At 45.5% G+C, this 20,566-nt stretch overlaps 1 protein-coding gene across 4 annotated transcripts in view; it reads right to left on the bottom strand.

Moving 5' to 3' along the window:
* Positions 1 to 20,566, bottom strand: part of palld (palladin, cytoskeletal associated protein) — a 453,391-nt gene that overhangs the window by 257,089 nt on the left and 175,736 nt on the right. Inside the window, exon 2 of one of the 4 annotated variants that reach the window (XM_072594413.1) lies at positions 3,845 to 3,966. The exons of 2 other annotated variants lie outside the window; for them this stretch is intronic. The gene's annotated coding sequence lies outside the window, so the exon portion shown is untranslated. Of the gene's footprint in view, positions 1 to 3,844; positions 3,967 to 11,683; positions 11,780 to 20,566 lie in introns of those variants that run through there. One more of the 4 variants, XM_072594423.1, reaches the window with a different exon arrangement.

Raw genomic sequence — 20,566 nt, 5'->3', positions numbered from 1 at the left:
GAGAGTGGCAGTCTCCGATTGCAATCAGAGCACAGGAAAAAACGGGGTGATTAGATAATAGACGTAGCAAAGTACAGTATAGAGCAATGCTATTAGTTGGCAATGAGTGTAATCAGTGCACACTAGGAGCCAGTGCCAGGGCTTAATGCTAACATCCACATTTTTTCAGTGGGAGGGGTTGACCTGCTCGCTCTCTGACAGATCTGAGAAACTCAAACTCTCAATGAGAAACGATTCTGTGTCCAGACTTTTCTTCTTGTAAGCTCTGAATCTGCCTGCCAAAGTTCAGTCTCGTTTGACCCGGCTTGCAAGGAGCTGAGATTTTGGACTCCTGCCAATGAGTACTGAGTTAGCGCTGAGTCAGCTAATCCGCCAAAACCCTTGTGGTGCTCGATCGCTCTGTGTCTGATAATGAGGGTCTGATTATGTGATTGATTGATTGATTGGTTGGTTAAGCCTGGGTGTAGACTCCGAGCAAAATAAACAGACATGGCAGAAACTGTTTAAAAGGTTTGTGTCACCTACAAATGTTTCAGTCTTGCCTCCCAAATTTAAGTCTAGTAAGCAGCAGGGTACCCAACACTGAACACTGTGGAACACTGGAAACCACTTTCCATTTGCTGAAATACCCGTTATCCTTTGTTTTTTGTTACTTGGCCAATTCTAGATCCAAACCATCCCCTATATTCTGTCAGCCTTTACCTTTCTAATTAGCCTTCCATGTGAGACTTTGTCAAACACATTCTTAAACTACACAGAGACAATATGCACTGCACTGCCCTCTTCAATTCTTCTTATTATTTCCTCAAATCTATGCTAGTCAGAAATAACTTGATAGGAACAGAAGGAGGCCATTCAGCTCCTTGAGCCTTTTCCACCATTCAATAAAATCATGGCTGATCTGTGACCTAACTCCATATAACTGCCTTTTGCCCCATATCCCGCATGCCTTTAACAAAACTTGATCTCAGATTTAAAATTAATACCAGATCCAGCAATACCCTCCCTTAACAAAACCATGCTGACTGATTAATCTGCCCCTCCCTTTCCTATCTCTCCAAGTTGATTCTAATAATTTGCCTACCAGCCAAGTCAGGATGACCAGCCTTAATTTATTTAATGCATTCCTTGCTTGATTTGATTTGATTTGACTTATTATTGTCACATGTAGCTAAGTACAGTGAAAAGTTCTGTTTTGCATGCAGTACAGTCAGTTCTGCTATAACAGGGTAGATCCATTCTTGTGCTATCCCGTGCTGTAAGAAAATCACGTAATAACAGCACCATTTAAACTAATGGAACAGAATCACATTATAACCAATTCATGATGTAACAGTCATGCTATAAAAAGAGTGTTTCCAATTTGTTAACTGTGTTATCGTGAATTTGCAGTAACGAAACACACATTAAATATTATATCTGTACAGACAGATCGTTACATACAAAGTGTACTAGGGTAACGGAACAGAGTGAGGAATACAATGTTACCGTTGTGGGGAAGGTGCACAGACAGTGAGATCAACAGTAAATGTAAAATTTGACAGGTCCATTCAGAAGTCCAATAATTATTCCTGAATGTATTCGTATACTTACACTAACTTTTATATCTGCTGCCTGACAGAAGAGGGTGACAGAGAGTACAACTGGGGTGGGAGGGGTTCTTGATGATATTGGTTGCTTTCCGGAAGCAGCAGAAAGTAGAGATGGTGCCCTTTTTAAAAACCGGTACAACATTTGCAGACCTTCAATCCTCCTGAGGGTTGATAAATTACCTTCAAAAGCATCTGCTAATTCTTTCCTGGTTTCCTTTAGCAGCCTAGGGATACAATCCACCTCTGCACCTGGTTATTTTTCCAAATGAGAGGATGTTAGCTCCTGCAATATTTGCGATCACCTTGTGCTTATTTTATTATAGAGAGCAAAGGTTCTTCTTCAATATGATGTTGATAATCATTTCTACTGAGTTGGCCAATGCTTCTACGCCATAACCCAATAAAAGATATTGGCACAGCGGTAGTTTCAGTTGTGTTTGTTAGCTAAAGGTCCAGACTAATCTCCTGAGAATGTGCAAATCCCACAGCACAGCTGGTAGAATTGAATCAATTTGGAATCGAAATTCATTCTCAGTAATGGTGAAACGGTCACTGATTGTTGTGAGAAAAAGCCCCATTTGGTTCCCTAATGCCCTTTTGGGAAGTTCATTGAACATGGTGTGGTCAGTACAAAACTCCAAGCCCACAATGTGGTTAACCCTTCACTATTCTCTGATGTGGCTGAGCAAGTTGAGGGCTCCAAGAAAACACATAAGTCAGAGAATTATTTACCTCCTCAGCCCTTCCTCTGTTACACTTTCCAAACCCACAGTCTCTGTCATCACGAAGGGCAAGGGCAGCAGATACACAGGAACACCATTCCCTGCAAATTCCCCTCCAAGCCACACACCATCCTGCCTTGGAAATATATCGCCGTCCCTTCACAGCCGCTGGGTCAAAATCCTGGAATTCCCTCCCTCAGGACATTGTGGGTCTACCCACAGCATAGGGACTGCAAGAGCTCAAGAAAGCAGCCCATCCTCACCTTCTCAAGGGGCAACTAGGGACGGCCAATAAATACTGGACCAGCCAGTGATACAGATCCCTGAATAAACAAAAGCTAAATTATGTAGAGACTACAAAACTTTACAAAATGTTTACAAAATTTCAGTTGTGAGCAAACAACAATTACTACCCTCTTTTTGTATTCTACACCTCATTCAATAAGGGAAAACAGTCCATATTCTTTCTTTAGATTAGACTAGATTCCCTACAGTGTGGAAACATGCCCTTCTGCCCAACCAGTCCATACCGACCCTTCCAAGAGTAACCCACCCAGACCCATTCCCCCTTTGACTAATGCACCTAACACTACGGGCAATTTAGTGTGGCTAATTCACCTGACCTGCTCATCTTTGGTCTGTGGGACGAAACCGGACCAAACCCATGCAGACACGTGGAGAATGTGGGAACTCCACACAGACAGTTGCCCAACGCTGGAATTGAACCAGGGACCCTGGTGCTGTGAGGCAGCAATGCTAACTGCTGAGCCACCGTGCCGCCCTTATCACCATCACTTCCTGTCCTACTATCTTCAATGACCTACGAACATGAACTCCAAGCTCTCTCACCACCTCTCCCCCTCTGTAAGGACATTGTGATCCACCTACAGCACACAGACTGCAGCAGATCCACCTGCAGCAGTTAACCTCGATCAGAGGATTAGATAGGGTAGACAGTGAAAGTCTTTTTCCTAGGATGATGACGTCAGCGTGTACGAGGGGGCATAGCTACAAATTGAGGGGTGATAGATTTAAGACAGGTTCTTTATGCAGAGAGTGGTAAGGGTGTGGAATGCCCTAGCTGCTAATGTGGTCAACTCAGCCACCTTAGGGAGATTTAAACAATCCTTCGATAAGCACATGGATGCTTTTGGGATAATGTAAGGGGACGAGCTGAGAACAGTTCACAACTCGGCGCAACATCTAAGGCTGAAGGGCCTGTTCTGCGCTGTATTGTTCTATGTTCTAACTGAGGACGGGCAATAAATGCTGGACTCATCAGTGCTGCCTCCGTGCTTGAAGAAATAGCTAAAGGAATAAAAATGACACAGCTGTCGAACCAAAGCATGGTTTCTGTGCCACAGCAGGTGGTGTTCAATTGGATGGACCAGCAGGATGCACACGATTGTGCTGCCATGGAGACGTTGTGTGGATTCAGTCTGAGTCTTGAAATCTAAATTGGATTAGTCGTTGAGGAAGAATGAAGCTATGGGCATAAAAGCAACGGTAAATGAGGCTAATTCCACTGACCTTTCAATGATCCAGTACAGGCACAATGGACTGAAGGGTGGTAGTGCACAATGGGGTGGTAGTGTGGATGTGCAGAGTCCATGTACATAGATCCCTGAAAGCTGCCACCCAGGTTGACAGTGCTGTGAAGAAGGCATAAGGTGTGTTAGGTTTTATTGGTAGGGATTGAGTTCCGAAGCCGTGATGTCATGCTGCAACTATACAAAACACTAGTGCAGCCTCACTTGGAATATTGTGTATAGTTCTGGTCGTCCCACTACAGGAAGGATGTGGAAGCATTGGAAAAGGTGCAGAGGAGATTTACCAGGATGTTGCCTGGTCTGGAGCGAAGGTCTTATGAGGAAAGGCTGAGGGACTTGGGTCTGTTCTCATTGGAAAAAAGAAGGCTAAGAGGGGAATCGATAAAGACATACAAGATGATCAGAGGATTAGATAGGGTAGACAATGTGAGTCTTTTTCCTAGGTTGATGACGTTGGCTTGTACAAAGGGTCATAGCTGCAAATTGCGGGGTGATAGATTTAAGACAGATGTCATGTGGTAAGGGCATCCCTGCCTGCCAACGTAGTTGACTCAGCCACATTCGGGGCATTTAAACAGTCCTTTGATAAGCATATGGAAAACGATGGGATAATGTAGGGGGATGGGCTTAGATTAGTTCACAGGTCGGCGCAACATCGAGGGCCAAAGGGCCTGTTCTGTGCTGTATTGTTCTATGTTGTAAGGACCCATCTCCATGCTTTGATTCTGTGGCTTGCAACTCATTCAAGTGTTGGCATAGAGGTATAACATGTGGGTATTAGTGTTGTCGTGCCAAGTGTCTTATTTACTCTTTGACAATCCTGACCTTGACATGTACATGAGGGGAAAGAAAAACCAACATTAGATTCAGTAACTGTTCCAAAGATGGCATCGTAAGGGCTTGGCACTCTTTCTCGAATGAAAATCATGAGAATTCCTACACTCCATTCTGTAATTTGTTTTTAAAAAGTAACCTATTTTGCTAATCTACCTGCTCAGAGATGTTATTCCACAGCTCTGGAGCAGGTGGGACTTGAACTCAGACCTCCCAGTCCAAGGGTAGGGACACTATCACTGCACCGCAACAGGATGCCCCCCATGCTCCACCCTGTTTAATTAATGCCTCGTTAAGGAAACTGCATTCTCCGAATTCACATCTTTTGTGGCTTCAAATCCACCACTTGTTAAGGAGAGAGAGAAAGCAGGTGTTGCCTTGTTTTCAAAATCAACGGAGGAATGTCAGACGATTCACTGGCTGTCATCGTTGTGCCTGAAGGTTATGAAACCTCCAGGAATGCTCTGGAATCTCCAGGAGCTGAAGTTTTAATTTCCCGGACAACCACAAAGAGCAAAGACCCATGAGAAAGATCTATCGCAGAGAATTGTGCTTTCTTCCTCCGACCCCCTGTTTCCTAGAGATTGAACACTTTGATTCATAAATAGATGGGATGTCTGATTGACAAGTTGTCTTTGTTCCCCCGGGAGAGAAGACAGCAAAGAGGGTTTCAAAATCATGAGTGGGCTGGATAGAGTAGATAGGGAGAAGTTGTTCCTACTTGTCAAAGGAACAAGGGCACAGATGATGTGCTGACAAAGCAAATGGGATGTGAGAGTTTTTTTTCACGTACAGCGAGTAGTTAGGGTAAGGAATGCTCTGTTTGGAACAGTGGTGATATGTGCAGTGACAGAAAAAAGGGAGGTTGGCACCAGGTAATGAGGCTCATATAAGACACAATGGGCAGAGTGGCCTCCTGCTGTGCCATAGGCAAAAGTGAGGACTGCAGATGCTGGAAGCTAGAATTTAGATCAGAGTGGTGCTGGAAAAGCACAGCAGGTCAGGCAGCAACCGAGGAGCAGGAAAATCGACGTTTTGGGCTAAAGCCCTTCATCAGGAATGAGGCAGGGTGCCTGCAGAGTGGAGAGATAAATGAGGGGTGGGTGGGGCTGGGGAAAAGGTAGCAATGAGTTACTCCTTCAGTGCCATAACAGTTCTGGGAAAAAGCAGAAGAATTGTGTTGGACTGAGAATGAAGAATCATCCAATCAGGTTGGAGAAAGGGCAAGCCATTCACAGCAAAGTGGGGCAGGGCAGCCAGAGGTCGAAAACCATGTGCCAAAATCTCCAGTAACTGCTTTCAACCAGAGATGGGAAACAGGTTGTGGCTCAGTCCAGCGGATTAATTACCAGTATTCCGATACTCTCCCAACAGTATCAACACTCTTATCAATTTTTATAGATAGACCATAGAAAGCATCCTATTTGGATATATCACAGCGTGGTATGGCAACTCCTCTTCCCAAGACAGCAAGAAACGACAGAGAGTCATGAACACAGTCTAGTCCATCAAACAAATACTCTCTACCACCTCCTTCCATTGAGCATAAAAGTTTGAAAACATGTACGAGAAGATTCAAGAACAGTTTCTTCCTCCCTGTTATCAGACTTGTCAATGGACCTCTCTAATGCTAATTCTGATCTCTCTCTCTCTCTCTCTCTCTCTCTGCACCTTCTCTTTGGCTGTAACACTGTATTCTGCACTCTGTTCTGCATCCCTGATGCACTTTGTATGGTACAACCTGCCCGGATAGCACACAAAACAACACTTTTCACTGTATATTGGAATGTAATGACAATAAATCAACTCAAATCAAAATTATGAGGAGGTCGAACAGGAAGGCACAGGTTTTCCAGCTCCCGACTTCCCTCATTTGTATTATCTTGCCATTTAATTTATGAAGATTGCTCTCTCCCAGATTTTATTTCCTAGGTCTGTTCAGACAAGCTTCCCAACTAGAGCCAGGCATATTCCTGGCAGTTTTATGACACGTATGACCCAGAGTTTTGCTGAGGTACAATGGTGTGGTTCGAGCCCTTCAAAACCGGTTCTGGGATTCCTGTCCCATTCCGGTTTTCGGCAGTTTGGAGTTTTGCACGGTAAGGGTGCAGTCAGTCAGCACACGGCAATCCCACCTTTCCAGCCTCCACAGCTGAGATGGCTAGTTTAAACCTTCTCTCTCTGCACCCCCTCCAAATGCCCTGCAATTTCAGTGGAGTCAGTGGGTGGATATAGCTTACAGCCTCTCTGAGGGAATGGGAAACTACTATCTACATGGCAAGAAAAGTCAGAGTGCTTTGGTACAGAGGGATCTGGGCATCCTTGTGACAGAATTGCAGAAAACTCAATTGCAGGTACAACAGGTAATAGAAGAATATAAATGGAATTCATTGTTGAAGGAATAGATGATAAAAGTCAGGAGGTGTCTGCAACAGTGCAAGGTGTAAGTGAGACTCCATCTAGAGTGCTGCATACTGCTTTGGTCCCCTTACTTGAGGATGGAAGTAGTTGCATTGGAGGCAGTTCAGAGAAAGTTGACTAGATTGATTCCAGAGATGAGGGGTTTTTCGTATGAAGAGAGTTTGAGCAGTTTAGAGTCATAAAGACCTTTTGGTCCGACTCGTCCACGCCGACCAGATAGCCTAACCTAATCTCGTCCCATTTGCCAGCATTTGGCCCATATCCCACTAAATCTTTTCTATTCATATACCTTTTAAATGTTGCAATTGTACCAGCCTCCGCCACTTCCTCTGGCAGCCCATTCCACACACACACACCACCCTCTGTGCGAAAAAAATCGCCCCTTAGGTCCCTTTTATACCTTTCCCCTCTCACCTTAAACCTATGCCCTCTAGTTTTGGACTCCTCTACCCCAGGGAGACCTTGTCTATGTACCCTATCCATGCCCCTCATGATTTTATAAACCTCTATAAGGTCACCCCTCAGCCTCCGACGCTCCAGGGAAAACAGCCCCAGCCTATTCAACCTCTCCCTATAGCTCAAATCCTTCAACACTGGCAACATCCTTGCTAATCTTTTCTGTGCTTTTTCAAATTTAACAACATCTTTCCTGTAGCAGGGAGAGCAGAATTGAACGCAGTATTCTAAAAGTGGCCTAACCAATGTTCTATACAGCTGCAATATGACGCTCCAACTTGGCTCTCTGCTCTCTGGGGTTTAGAAGAATTGGACAAGATCTAATTGAGGGATATAAAATACTAAAAGGGATTAACAAAATAGAGCAGATGTTTCTCCGTGTGGAGTAATTTACATGGGAGGTCAGAGATTTAGGATAAGGGGGTAGTAGATTTAAAGCAGACAGGAGGGGAAATTATTTCTCTCAAAGGATCGTGAATCTGTGGAATTCACTCCCAGAGAGTGCAGTCGATTCCAGAAACTGACTACATTGAAGGAGGAAGTAGAAATATTTTTAATTAGTAAGGGGTTGAAAGATTACAGGGAGAGGGCAGGAAAATGGAATTGAGTCTGAGATGAGGTCAGCCACGATCGTATTAAATGGCAGATCAAACTGGAGGGGCTGAATGGCCTCCTCCTGCTCCACATTCTTATTAATCATGTGGGAACTGAGCGTCAATAAGGAAAAAGAAAAAGTCATCTGCCCCGGAGTTCAAGCTACAAAAACAAACCATTTGTTCTTTCAGTTTCAATCATGGGTTACATGTGGTTTCACAGCAGTGATTGGCTCCAGAGCCCTGCCTTATGAAAGGAAGGTGACCATTATTTTCACCAGCACTGTGTGAGCATTGAGATGTAATCGCGTGCTTTTCCCATTGTGTCCATTTTCCTTTCAGGAATGCAATCAACATTGAAGAAAAAAAAGACGCTGCTTGGAGTCTCGCACATAATATTCCAGAGTGATTTTAAATTAAAGAATAGAAACCAGCAACAGCTTCCATGTGAAAAGGAAACTTCCACCCTGCTACTCCTGTGTTCCAATCCAATTGGAAATCAGGAGTAGGAGTAGGCCATTTGGCCCTTCGAGGCTGCGATGTCTCGGCATCTTGGGAAAAAGCCAGTGGGTTGTTCCAATCTCAGGAGGTGCCATTTGGCTGATAGGGTTTCTCTATCTACACACGCTGTCCCCTCAGGGACACTTACTTGTACAGTGTCACTGACACTCACTTCCTCTGCACTTCAGGCACTAAATATACAGACACAGAACGGTGGCTCAGTGGTTAGCACTGCTGCCTCACAGTGCCAGGGACCTAGGTTCGACTTCAGCCTTGGGCAACTGTCTGTGTGGTGTTTGCACATTCTCCCCGTGTCTGCGTGGGTTTCCTCCGGGTGCTCCAGTTTCCTCCCACAGTCCAAAGATGTGCAGGTCAGGTGGACTGGCCATGCTAAATTTCTCAAAGTGTCCAGGTTCAGTGGATTAGCCATGGGAAATGCAGGGCAGTGAGTTGGGGAGGGGGATGTCCTCTGGAGAGTCTATGTGGAGTTATTGGGCCACACCGCAGGGATTCTGTGAAAGGAAATTCAGCCTGACTTGTCTGTGCATTGCTTTGTTCAACAAAAGCCTCTTCTTCACCCAAACACATCAGAATACCCTCCAATTCCTTTCTGGCCTTCTGTTTAATCGGCCTTCCTCTTCGTGGTAGCTAAGGAGTTCACTTCACTCCCTTCATTGACCTGATCCAAGCCTTTAGTTCAGGGAATTACAAAGCCCACAGGTTTGGAGATCCAAGAAACCTCATCGCAAATCTGCAACTGCTTCACAATGTCTCCAGTAGAAGCTCTGAACCCGACTCTCTTCAATTCCAGCCTGGGGTCACACAGGGTTGTGTGATAGCACTTGGACTAGTTTCAATCTACCCGACAGCGATTTTTCGCCTCAGCAAACACCAACAGCCTGCTGGAGTGGGTACTGAATACTGCTCAGAAAAAAAAACCTTTCACCTCAGTTGCCTCTGTGCCATAAGTTAACGTAGCCACAGATAAGCAGGATCGCCAGTCAATGGGTGACTACAGTTACAATACCCACTCTGTACCAACTTTCCAAAACATCTCCGTCTCTTCAATTCTGCATGGAAAAAAGACTTGACCTCGTCTTTCATGTTACCAAAACAAAACTCTTACATCAAAGTATGGCTGGTCAGCAAAATATTGCATCTCCCAATGTAGATTGAAGGTGAGACTCCAGAATATATGGAAGACTGCCTTTACTTTGGCGTGTCCAGGCAGATGGGGTGAGTTCAGAATGTCACTTTTACCTGGTGATGGAGCATATGACATCTGACTTTGTCCACCCCAGCACATCAGAACACAAGTGGATTCATTTTATCATCATCAGGAACAGCAGACGAGTCCTACAGGACAATAAAGTTTCAATTTCTTGTCTCCTTTCAGCTATGTTTAGATTCTGTGCTACCAAAGAATTATTTATAATTGTAACAAAAGCTTTTAAAATTCAACGCATCATTCAGAATGCCCTTTGGAAAAAGTAAAAAAAAACCCATTGGAAATGTACAAGGCAATGGTAATTTATTTTTTTCTAATGCAAACCAGATGGCCTGTCAATCAAATCAGTCGAGTGAGTTATTTTGTCTCATAACACTCAATATCAGCTTGTTTCTCCTTCTTCGTTAAAGAGCGGAATATTTTTAAAAAGTAGTTTCAGATCATGACATTTAAACTGGCCTTATTTCTTCCCACGATGTAAACTTGTGACAAAATGCTGTTGGGTTCAGGCCTGTGGACAAGCCAAACTGGGGTGTCTTTCAACTCTGCAGTCATCTGAAATGGTCCTGTTCAGTTTGGATTGAGCTCAAGTGAGGATCGTGCCTTGTGCTCTTCACTTTGAGGGGAGAAAATACTGAACCTGTTCAAAGTGGGGCAGGGAAACACCCATCCAGGGTCCCCATCCACTATTATTAAAACATCTTCTGACTCTACAAAACTCAGGTACGCCCACTGTATCATGGCACTATTACATCACACTCTCAGATGAAATGTTAAAAGTGAGACCTTCTCGGGTAAATATTGAAGAGTCTATACCCTCTGCTTCGAAGAAGAGTAGGAATGTTGTGGCCTTTGTCTGAACTCATATTCATTTCTCAATCCATGTCACAAAAAAAAGGCCATCTGCTTATTACCATTTAGAGTCATCAAGCTGTACAGCACAAAACAGACCCTTCAGTCCAATTCCGTCCCAACCTAATCTAGTCCCATTCCCCAGCACCCGGCCCATCTCCCTCTAAACCCTTCCTATTCATGTACCCATCCAGATGCCTTTTTAATGTTGTAACTGTACCAGCCTCCATCACGTCCTCTGGCAGCTCATTCCATTCACGCACCACCCTCTGCGTGAAAAAGTTGCCCCTTAGCTCCTTTTTAAATCTTTCCCTTCTCACCCTAAATCTGTGCCCTTTCCTTCTGGACCCCTTCACCCTAGAAAAAATGTCTTGTCTTTTTACCCTATCCATGCCCTTCATGATTTTATAAACTTCTATAAGGTGACCCCTCAGCCTCTGACACTCCAGGGAATACAGCCCTAGCCTATTCAGCCTCTCCCTATAGCTCAACCCCTCCCACCCCGCAACATCCTTGTAAATCTTTTCTGCACCCAGGAGCTTGACAGAGTAGAGAGGGAGAAGCTGTTTCTGCTCATACAAGGAAAGGAACAAGATGGCATTGATTTCACACAACAAGTAGTTCAGGTCTGGAATGCACTGTGGAAATGTGGTGGAGACAGGTTCAGTTGAGACATTCAAGAGGGGCACAGCTAATTATTCGGGTGGGAATAATGAGCAGGGGCATGGGGAAAAAGTCCCTCTCGTTATAACAATGACTACACTCAGGAACCTTCTGGGATCGCAAGGCACTTTTTGGATGTCCTTATGGTTGCCAAAGGCGCTATATGAATGCTGCTTGTGTCCTTGTCCTCGACACACCTCTCGCAACTCCCTGTCTACATAACGCTCACCGAAGCATTTGTAAATGTACAGTGGCAGGCACCAATTCTCACCTCGAGCTGTGTCCACCACAGATTGCCCCTTCCCTCTGCGTAAATCCAGCCAGATATCTTTGCTTTGATTTAACAAAAAAGCAATGAGGGTGTGTGGGAGGGAGAGTTCAGATATTCCCTGCACTTTGACAAATGACTTCCTGTCTGCCGCCAAAGCAAGAAGCTATGCGAGAGTCAGAGAAACGGGACCCATTTCACACTCAGCACAGTCTAAAGTGCTGAAGCCAGGAACATAAAGCATTCAGACACACACACAGACACACACACACACACAAAGAAGTCAGCTCTTTGGGGAGCAGGCTGTATTGCTGGAACACAGAGACAGAGAGAGAGAGAGAGAGTCAGAATTGTACAGCAGCCTTGCTATAGGAGCTCTGTAGAAGTCTGACCGACACATAGCAGGATGAATGTGAAACTAAAGCCAGCTGCTAAACTATTTTGATTGCAAGTGGCAGGTTTGAATTGTATTGACCCACTCCCTGCTGTGGTGGTCACTCCATTGTTGTCTCGGGTTTTATTTTCTATAACATTTATGTGATGTGTCATGTTTGGCTGAGGTAAGGCTGATGCTGGGCCTCCACAATGGGAAATGGGATTTAATCTGCTCCAGGGGTTTCCTGTTTTCACACATTAGACTGACAGACACATCACACTGACAGTCAGGCCTTCTTCATAAGCACACACGCCCTGCTAAAGGACAGGGGAACTCCCCTCTGGTGCTACACTCCCATTTTGGAGCAACACAGGAGGCCATTCAGCCCTTCCCAGCCTTGCCAGCTGGAGCTGCCCAATCTGGTCCCACAGTCTGACTGGGGCTCGCCTTGAGAAAGTCACTATGAACTGGAAGGGTTTCTGACCCGCACGCAGTGCGGCTGCCCACCCTCTCCTGCCTTGTTTGTGTGCTGTATGGAGCCTTTTGTTGAGTCCATCAATATAGACTTCTACCAGAGCAAGGAATTGACCCTGATCGAGGGTTACAGGCTGGCTCATTCCAAGGTCCAGGACTATGTACTGAGGGACGTACTAAAGCTTGGGGCAGCTGCTGCCAAGGGGCAGTGGAGAAGGACCACAGTCCGAGGTCTTTCTGCTGAAGGTCAGTGGGGTCCGTTCGGTTATCGGACCCTCCTGGCACTTCAAAGGCATGTAAATATCGCCCACTATAAGGAAGTGATGCCTTTGATTTGTTTATAATGTGGAGGAGTCGGTGTTGGACAGGGGTGGACAAAGTTAAAGATCACATAATACCAGGTTATACAACTGATGACCGTGTTCCTCAGCCTCGTCAATGGTTCATACTTTAAGAAAGGCTTTAATAGTTTCAGGCATTGAGTGAGCTGTGCGCTGTTGGAGGCAGTTCCTCTTGAATGAGTGTTCAAAGCTCCAGCTCTCTTTTCAAAATAAGGAGCAAAAGAATTTGTCCCGGTGTCCTGGTTAAATATTTATCCCTCAATCAGGAGCTGTTCATCCAGTCATTATTGTTTGAGGACTTCCCTTCCCCTTTTTGTTGAATATTGTGTCTTAAGTCACATGATGCCCGATGTTTATCTGGAATCACAAGCTTTCGGGCTCTGCTCCTTCATCAGGTTCACCGCCTGATGAAGGAGCAGCACCCCAAAAGCTTGTGATTTCAGGTAAACCTGTTGGACTATAGTCTGGTGTCGTGTGACTTCTGACCTTGTCCACCCCAGTCCAACACTGGCACAATGCACATCATGAAGGTTATGACATCAAACAAGCCCTGTGGTGTGAAGCTCCACCTAGTGGTGAATCGGCACATAGTGCCTGACCCCATGTTGAACAGTGGCCCAAGAAACTGGTTACTCCCTGGGGGCGTGTACTCCCGGAGGGGGGTGAGGGAGAGGTGTGAGTGAAATACAACACACATCGCATGCTAGAAAGCCGAGACATAAAGGTCTAAAGTGTCGGAAACTCTCAGCCAATGAGTCAGCGTTGGCGAAGAGAGAAAAGCAGAGTGAACATGTCATCCTTCATGAGAGTGGTTCTGACATGACCTGTTACTTTGCTTCACCTGACTGTGCTCTGACGGGGGAGAATGCATGCCACTGGTTAATTAAGGCCTGGATCTCCAGAGAACCATGACTTTGACAAGCCTGGAATGGAGTTGAGCCGTTTTTCAAGTATTGGCAACCTCCTAAAAGGGGTGGTCATCATGGACAGGGAAGCATGGGATATATCCCTTAAATAGACAAATAAAGAGCCTAAGGCCTGGTTAGCCCAAAGAGAAACTGGGCAGTGATGAAGGATAGAACTCACCCAGCATCCTTCTCAGGCCCTAACATCTGTCTTCAAAAAAGATTTGACCTTATTTTGATTCATTCACAGGAAAGAACATCCTTGAATAGGTTAGAATGTATTACCCTCCCTGACTCCCTTATTCCCCGGTGTCAGTGAGCTGCCTTCTGAAACCTGTGAAGTGCTTGTGGTGTGAGGACACCCACAACACCATCCTGGAGGGAATTTCAGGATTTTGACTGAAGGAAAGGCGATATATTTCCAAATCAGAATGGTGAGTGACTTGGAGGGGAACTTGTAGGTGGTGGTGCTCCCATGTATCTGCTGAACTTGTCCTTCTATGTGTTAGTACTCGTGGATTTGGAAGGTGCTTTCAAATGAACATTGACGAATTTCTGCAGGGCATCCTGTAGATAGTGCGCACTGCTGCTACTGAGCATGAATGGTGGAGGAGGGAGTGGCTGGTTGTGGATCTCATGCCAATCAAGTGGGTTGCTTTGTCCTGGATGGTGTCAAGCTTCTTGAGTGTTGTTGGAGCTGCACCCCCATCCAGGCAAGTGGAGAGTATTCCATCACATGCCTGACTTAAATCTTTTACTCATGTACAAGATGTGGGCTAGGCCACCATTTGTTGTCCATTCCTAATGGGCCAGGATTCAGTTAAGAGTCTGGAGTCACATGTAGGTCAGACCAGGTAAGGATGGTAGATCTCCTTCCCTCAAGGGCATTAGGTGAATCCAATGGGTTTTTTTGACAATTGGCAATGGGTTCATGGTTATCATTAGACTCTTAATTCTAGACGGTTTTACGAGCAAGGTGGGATCAAACTTTTAACATTAACTGGATTAATAATATAGTAATAATAATCCTAGAGACAGGCATTGGAGAGTCAGGAGGTGAGTTACTCACTGCAAGATTCCTAGCCTCTGACCTGGTCTTGAAGACGCTGTGTTTATTTGGCAAGTCTTATTCATTTTCTCATCAATGGTAACCTCCCCCTGGATATTGATTGTGGGGGTTTCAGTGATAGTAAATATTTTTCACACACTAGGTTTTTAAAAAATCTCTTCCTGTGGAATCTCCCTTCACAATTTTCCCACATTCCTATTGCATGCTCTAGGCCTGCACCTCTCCCCATCTGACACCCCCACCCTAGTGTTGGGACTAACTCTTCAGCCATTGCTTGAAAAGGGAGAGAGGTGTTTATGACACTAACATTCAATAGGCCATCGGATGAACTATCTGAAGATGAAACAGCAGCAGGAGTGGTTGAAATATGAACAAGGCTCCAAATTGGGCCAGGTCTAGGCTTGTTTGCTGAGGGAGGGTGGCATTTGCAGCATAATCGCAGGTTGAGATGTAGTTGTAACCCCATAATGTTCTTTGGCAATGTCATCCATTGAGTTCCAAAGCCCTGCTCTTTCCCTGGAGCCCTGCAATTTCCACCACCATCACCCCCGTCAAGAATTTATCCCACCCCCCCCCCATTGAAGATTACTGTTGAATCTGCTCCAGGCATCACTTCTAGCAATACATTCTGGACCTTAATAACTTGCTGTGTTAAAAAAAAATCAAGTCTTTTCAGCCCCTCGTTGGCTCGTTTGACAATTATTTCAAACCCTGAGGAAGTAGGAACATCGAAAATAAGAGCACGGGTAAGTCATACTCTGCCATTCAATATGATCACTCCAATTCTGGATGGCTATATGAATAGGAAGGGTTTGCAGGGATATGGATTGGGTGCTGGTGGGTGGGACTAGATTGGGTTGGGATAGCTGGTCGGCATGGACGGGTTGGACCGAAGGGTCTGTTTCTGTGCTGTACATCTCTACGACTCTAATTCAGACTCCTGATTCCTCTTTCCCCCATACCCTTTCATCCCCTTAGCCCTAAACACTCTCTCTAGCTCCTTGAAAACATCCAATGTTTTGGCCTCAACCATTTTCTATGGCAGAGAATTCCCCAGACTCACCGCTCTCTAGATGAAGAAATTTCTCCTCATCTCAGTCCTAAATGGCCTACCCTGTACTTTTAAACTGTAACCCCCAGTTCCGGACTCTCTGGACATTGAAAACATCCTTCCCGTGCTTCCCCTGTCTATTCCTGTTAGAATTTGAGAAGTTTCTTTGGGATTGCTGCTCAGTCTTCTAAAGTGCATTGAGGAGAGTCCCCCTTGATCCAGTCTCTATATGTCAGTTCTGCTATCCCAGGAATCAGCCTTCACTGCACTTCCCTCCATCGCCAGAACACCCTTCCTCAGATAGGGAGACCAAAACTGCACAGAGGACTCCAAGTGTGGTCTCACCAAGGCCTCGTACAATTGCAGCAAGACAACCCTCCTCCTGTCCTGGATTCCTCTCCGAACGCCATTGTAACCTTTGCCTTCTTCACCACCATTCTGTTTCCTGTGGCAGGCTGACTACTTTCTGGGTGAAGACATTTCCCCTCATCTTGGCCCTTAGACTGTGACCCCTGCCCCTGGACTCCCCGGTCAGCAGGAACGTCCTTCCCGTTGACTCTCAGAGTGTTGATGGCTCCTAGTCAGAGGGAACTGTTGCCCCCTTCTCTGCCCCCTTCTCAAATAGAGGGATCCCAGGTGATGGGCAGGATTGAGTCCCATGTCACTGAAAGTCTCACCAGCTCTCCCTGCCTATACTCGGACCTGGAAGGCGCTTTCTTGGTGAAAAGGGTGACAAATGCCCGGCCAATGAATTTCTCCTGAGGAATTGGAAACAAAGAGTGATGGTAGTTTCAGAGCAGAGGGGAAGTGAACAGCCGGTCAGAATGCGAGAGATCATCCTTGATCACTCCAGGATCTTTATAGCTCATGAGATGAATCCCACTCAGGACTGTTGAGCAGATAAATCCAGGTCGACTCTCCCACACAGCACTGAGGGGAGTATTGCACTGTCAGAGGTACTGCCTTTTTGAAGGCATGCTCTATCAAGGCAAAATGAACCCTCTCAGGATGAGGCCAAAGATACCACCACTTTGGGAAAGACGAAATTACCTCTGTCGCTCTGACCAGTATTAATCCAGCAAGCGGCGGCATCACATCAAACTGATTGTCACAATGCTAGTCATGGGATCTGTGTTTACAACAACAACTCTACTTCTTTGGATGTTAAGGGTTTTTGGGACATCCTGTTTCTGTGATATAAATATATAAATGCAATTTATTCTACTCCTTTATCATTTTTTAAGAAAAAAAAAGTGATTTTACAGCAGGATTGCAATATGGTGTCAGATAATTGGGATCTGGGGCTCTTCAGAGGGTCGGTGTGGACTTGTTGGACGGAAGGGACTGTTTCCATACAGTAGGGAATCTAATCTAATCTAATCGAAAGATGCCAGCAACAGGCAGTCTTACCCTATCAGTCAAGCTACTGTATTTGGCCTCAGTTACTAGCTGCTCTCACTCATCCATCATCACACTGCCATTTACTAATTCCTCCAGTTATTAACATCAATCACCCGCACCATTCAAATCAACACCAATTTCTGCTGAATGAGGGAGACGTGGAAACTTTACACACAATGTAAGCATTCTGAACTGCCTATGTAAATATAACAAACATTACTAAGCATCTGTGGCATTCTGCCACACTGTCGGCCGACTTCCATTTTAACTTTGTCCTAATTTCTCAAACTGGCTTTGTCATTCACCTCTGCACATCCCACCCATTTAGGGGCGGGGCGGTGGCTCAGTGGTTAGCACTGCCGCCTCACAACACCAGGGACCTGGGTTCGATTCCAGCCTCAAGCGACTGTCTGTGTGGAGTTTGCACGTTCTCCCCATGTCTGCGTGGGTTTCCTCCCACAGTTCAAAGATGTGCAGGTGGATTGGCCTTGATATGTTGCCCTCTGGTGTCCAGGGATGTGCAAGTTAGGTGAGTCAGCCATAGGAACTGCAGGGTTACATGAATGTGGTGGGATGCTCTTCGGAGGGTCAGTGTGGACTCGAGGGGCCGAATGGCCTGCTTCCACACTGCAGGTCCAGGATGGTTAGACGTGGTAAATGTGGAGATAAAGGTGGGATGGTCTTTGGAGGGTCAGTGCCGATGCGATGGGCTGACTGGCCTCTACCTGACTTGTCAGGATCTAATGACTGTGAGAGGGGCAGCTTGGAGAGCTCATCCTGGACTGGCTGGGATCACCACAGATGTGTACCTTGCCTCCTCCCACACTGGGTGTGGTGAGCCTTGGGTTAAACTTGCTACTCTCAAAATGGTGAGAGAGAGTGCCAGCACCTCTATAGGTAGGTGCAGGAGGAATGTCCCTCATGGAGGGAGAACTGGGAGGTGACAGTCTGAGGATACCAGGCAAACCATCTGGGACTGAGATGGGAAGAAATTTCATTCACCCAGAGAATGGGGAGCCTGTGGAATTCACCGCCACAGAAAGAAATCGAGGATTTCAAGGAGCAGTCTGATATAGCATTGGGAGATAAAGGGACCAAAAGGATATAACATAAAAGCAGAAACAGTTGGATGATCAGCTGTAACCATAAACGCTAGCAGATCAGGCTCAAAGGGCTGAATGGCCTCCTTCTATTCTCCATCTTCTTATTGTCCTCAGAGATTATGGAGATTTTACCCTTCCGCCAGGAATATAGAAGGCCATGGGCACATGATCTGAGAGGGGTGCTTGATGGTTGTTCCATTTGTGGGGCAATCACAAACTGGGGAATATAAAAATAAGATCACCGCCAATAAATCCAATCAGAGTAAGGACTTTGGAGAGTGTCCGGAAAGTGAAACTTGCCACAAGAAGTACTTGAGGGAAAAATAACGCATGTGTTTATGGGAAACATAAGTCGACCTTAATGAGGGAGAAAGGAACAGACGGATATGATGATCGGGAAATTTACACAGAGACAGGTGGATGGTCACAAGGAAAGAAACACCAGTCTCGAAATGTTGGCCTGAATGGCCTGTTTCAGTGCTGGGAAATCTATCCAAACCATTTAGCCCTTCCAGGTTACAAAAGAACTGAGAATTGGGAGTCTATTCTCTCTCAATATGGCACAAGTCAGGAGTGCGATGGAATACTCCTCACTTGCCTGGATGGGTGCAGCTCCAACAACACTCAAGAAGCCTGTGACAAAACTAGTCCTTTTTTCCCTAAAAGTAGTTCCTTTTCTTAAGGAGACTCTGTCCTTGATTTTTTTCAGAGGGGCAATAAACCAGGTGGGACTCCAATCAGTCTGGTTTAGTACAGAGCTAAAAAGGATTTGGAGAGGCCTTTTGTTTGTATGTAAACAGATGAGACTTCAGGCCAAAGTGGTCATGTTTTAGAAGTGACCTGTATAGTGAAAGGGGAGTGGTCAGCTCTCTAGCTGAGTTTAGTTCAGTCCAGAACTAGTTGGGAGTTCAATAGTGAGCTGTGTGGAAACAAACTCTCTCTACTGCCTTTCTAACTTCAACCTGTAAGCATCTGACCCTTTTCTGTACTGTGTTTTAAAGGGAGTTTGCTTATTAGGACTGTTCTATATATTTGGAACAGTATAGTTAAGTCTAGTTTAGATAGACGGAGTTCTGTGAGGGTTCTTTATTCTGTTCTTCGTGTTTCAGTGTGTAATTTTGTGAATACATTTTTTGTCTGTTTTAAACCTGATAGTCAACCTGGCTAACTTACTCCAGATAATTTTTACTACACTTACTGAAACGAGTTGCAAAGTTATGGTCTGGGCTACCTGCTTAAGAATGTTTTGAGTGGTCTGGCCTAGACCAGAACAAGCTTAACACCATCAGGGCAAAGCAGCCCAGTTAACTGGCACCAGATACACCAGATAGGCATTCACTCCCTCCATCACCGGTGCTCAGTAGCATCAGTGTGTACTATCTACAAGATGCACCACAGAAATTAACACTTCCTGAACCCAAGAGCACTTTTGCCTTGAAGGACAAGGGCAGCAGATACATGGGAGCACCACCACCACCTTCCAAGTTCCCCTCCAAGCCACTCACCATCCTGACTTGGAAAAACCCTGGAATTCCCACCCTTAAAGGCATTGTGGGTCTACCCACAGCACATGGACTGCAGCAGTTCAAGAAGGCAGCACATCACCACCTTCTCAAGAGGCAACTAGGGTCTGGCCCAACCTGTAATGCTCTCATTCCATGAGGGAATGAAAAAAAAAAGGAATGGATGTTTATAGCATCCAGAAGGCCATTTTGCCCATGTGCCTATCCCAGCTCTTTATGCGAGACCAGATCAGGTTCCTGCTGCCACTTTCCCCCAATGGACCTGTATTACCCCCAGCTTCTAGATACCATCCCAGTTTTTCTGGAGGAACCTGCAGTCACGTCAGCTTCGTGAACACTTAGGATTTCATCCTGCGGCCCTCATGATCTCTGCTGAACTCATCAGCTGGATTTTGTGACAGCTCTAGATTGATGGCCTCTCATCATTGTCTCACCAACCAAATTTAAGAGAGTCTTGGAGCATCTCCATCTAAACTGCAAACAGACCACCCTCCTTCCCTCTCTCCGTCTTTGATCGCAGATTCATTACCTCCACCAATGCAAGTCAGGGTCTCACTTTAATGAAGTGCTTTAGGACATTGTAGTCTGGCACAGCAACTAAACAGTGGCAGGTTGCAGTAAACTGTAATGAAACATTTTCAGC

This window comes from Chiloscyllium punctatum, chromosome 2 (genome assembly GCF_047496795.1).
Source record: "Chiloscyllium punctatum isolate Juve2018m chromosome 2, sChiPun1.3, whole genome shotgun sequence".
Lineage (NCBI taxonomy): Eukaryota > Metazoa > Chordata > Chondrichthyes > Orectolobiformes > Hemiscylliidae > Chiloscyllium > Chiloscyllium punctatum.
The sequence above is the reverse complement of the archived record's forward strand: the minus strand, read 5'-3'. Positions and strand labels throughout refer to the sequence as shown.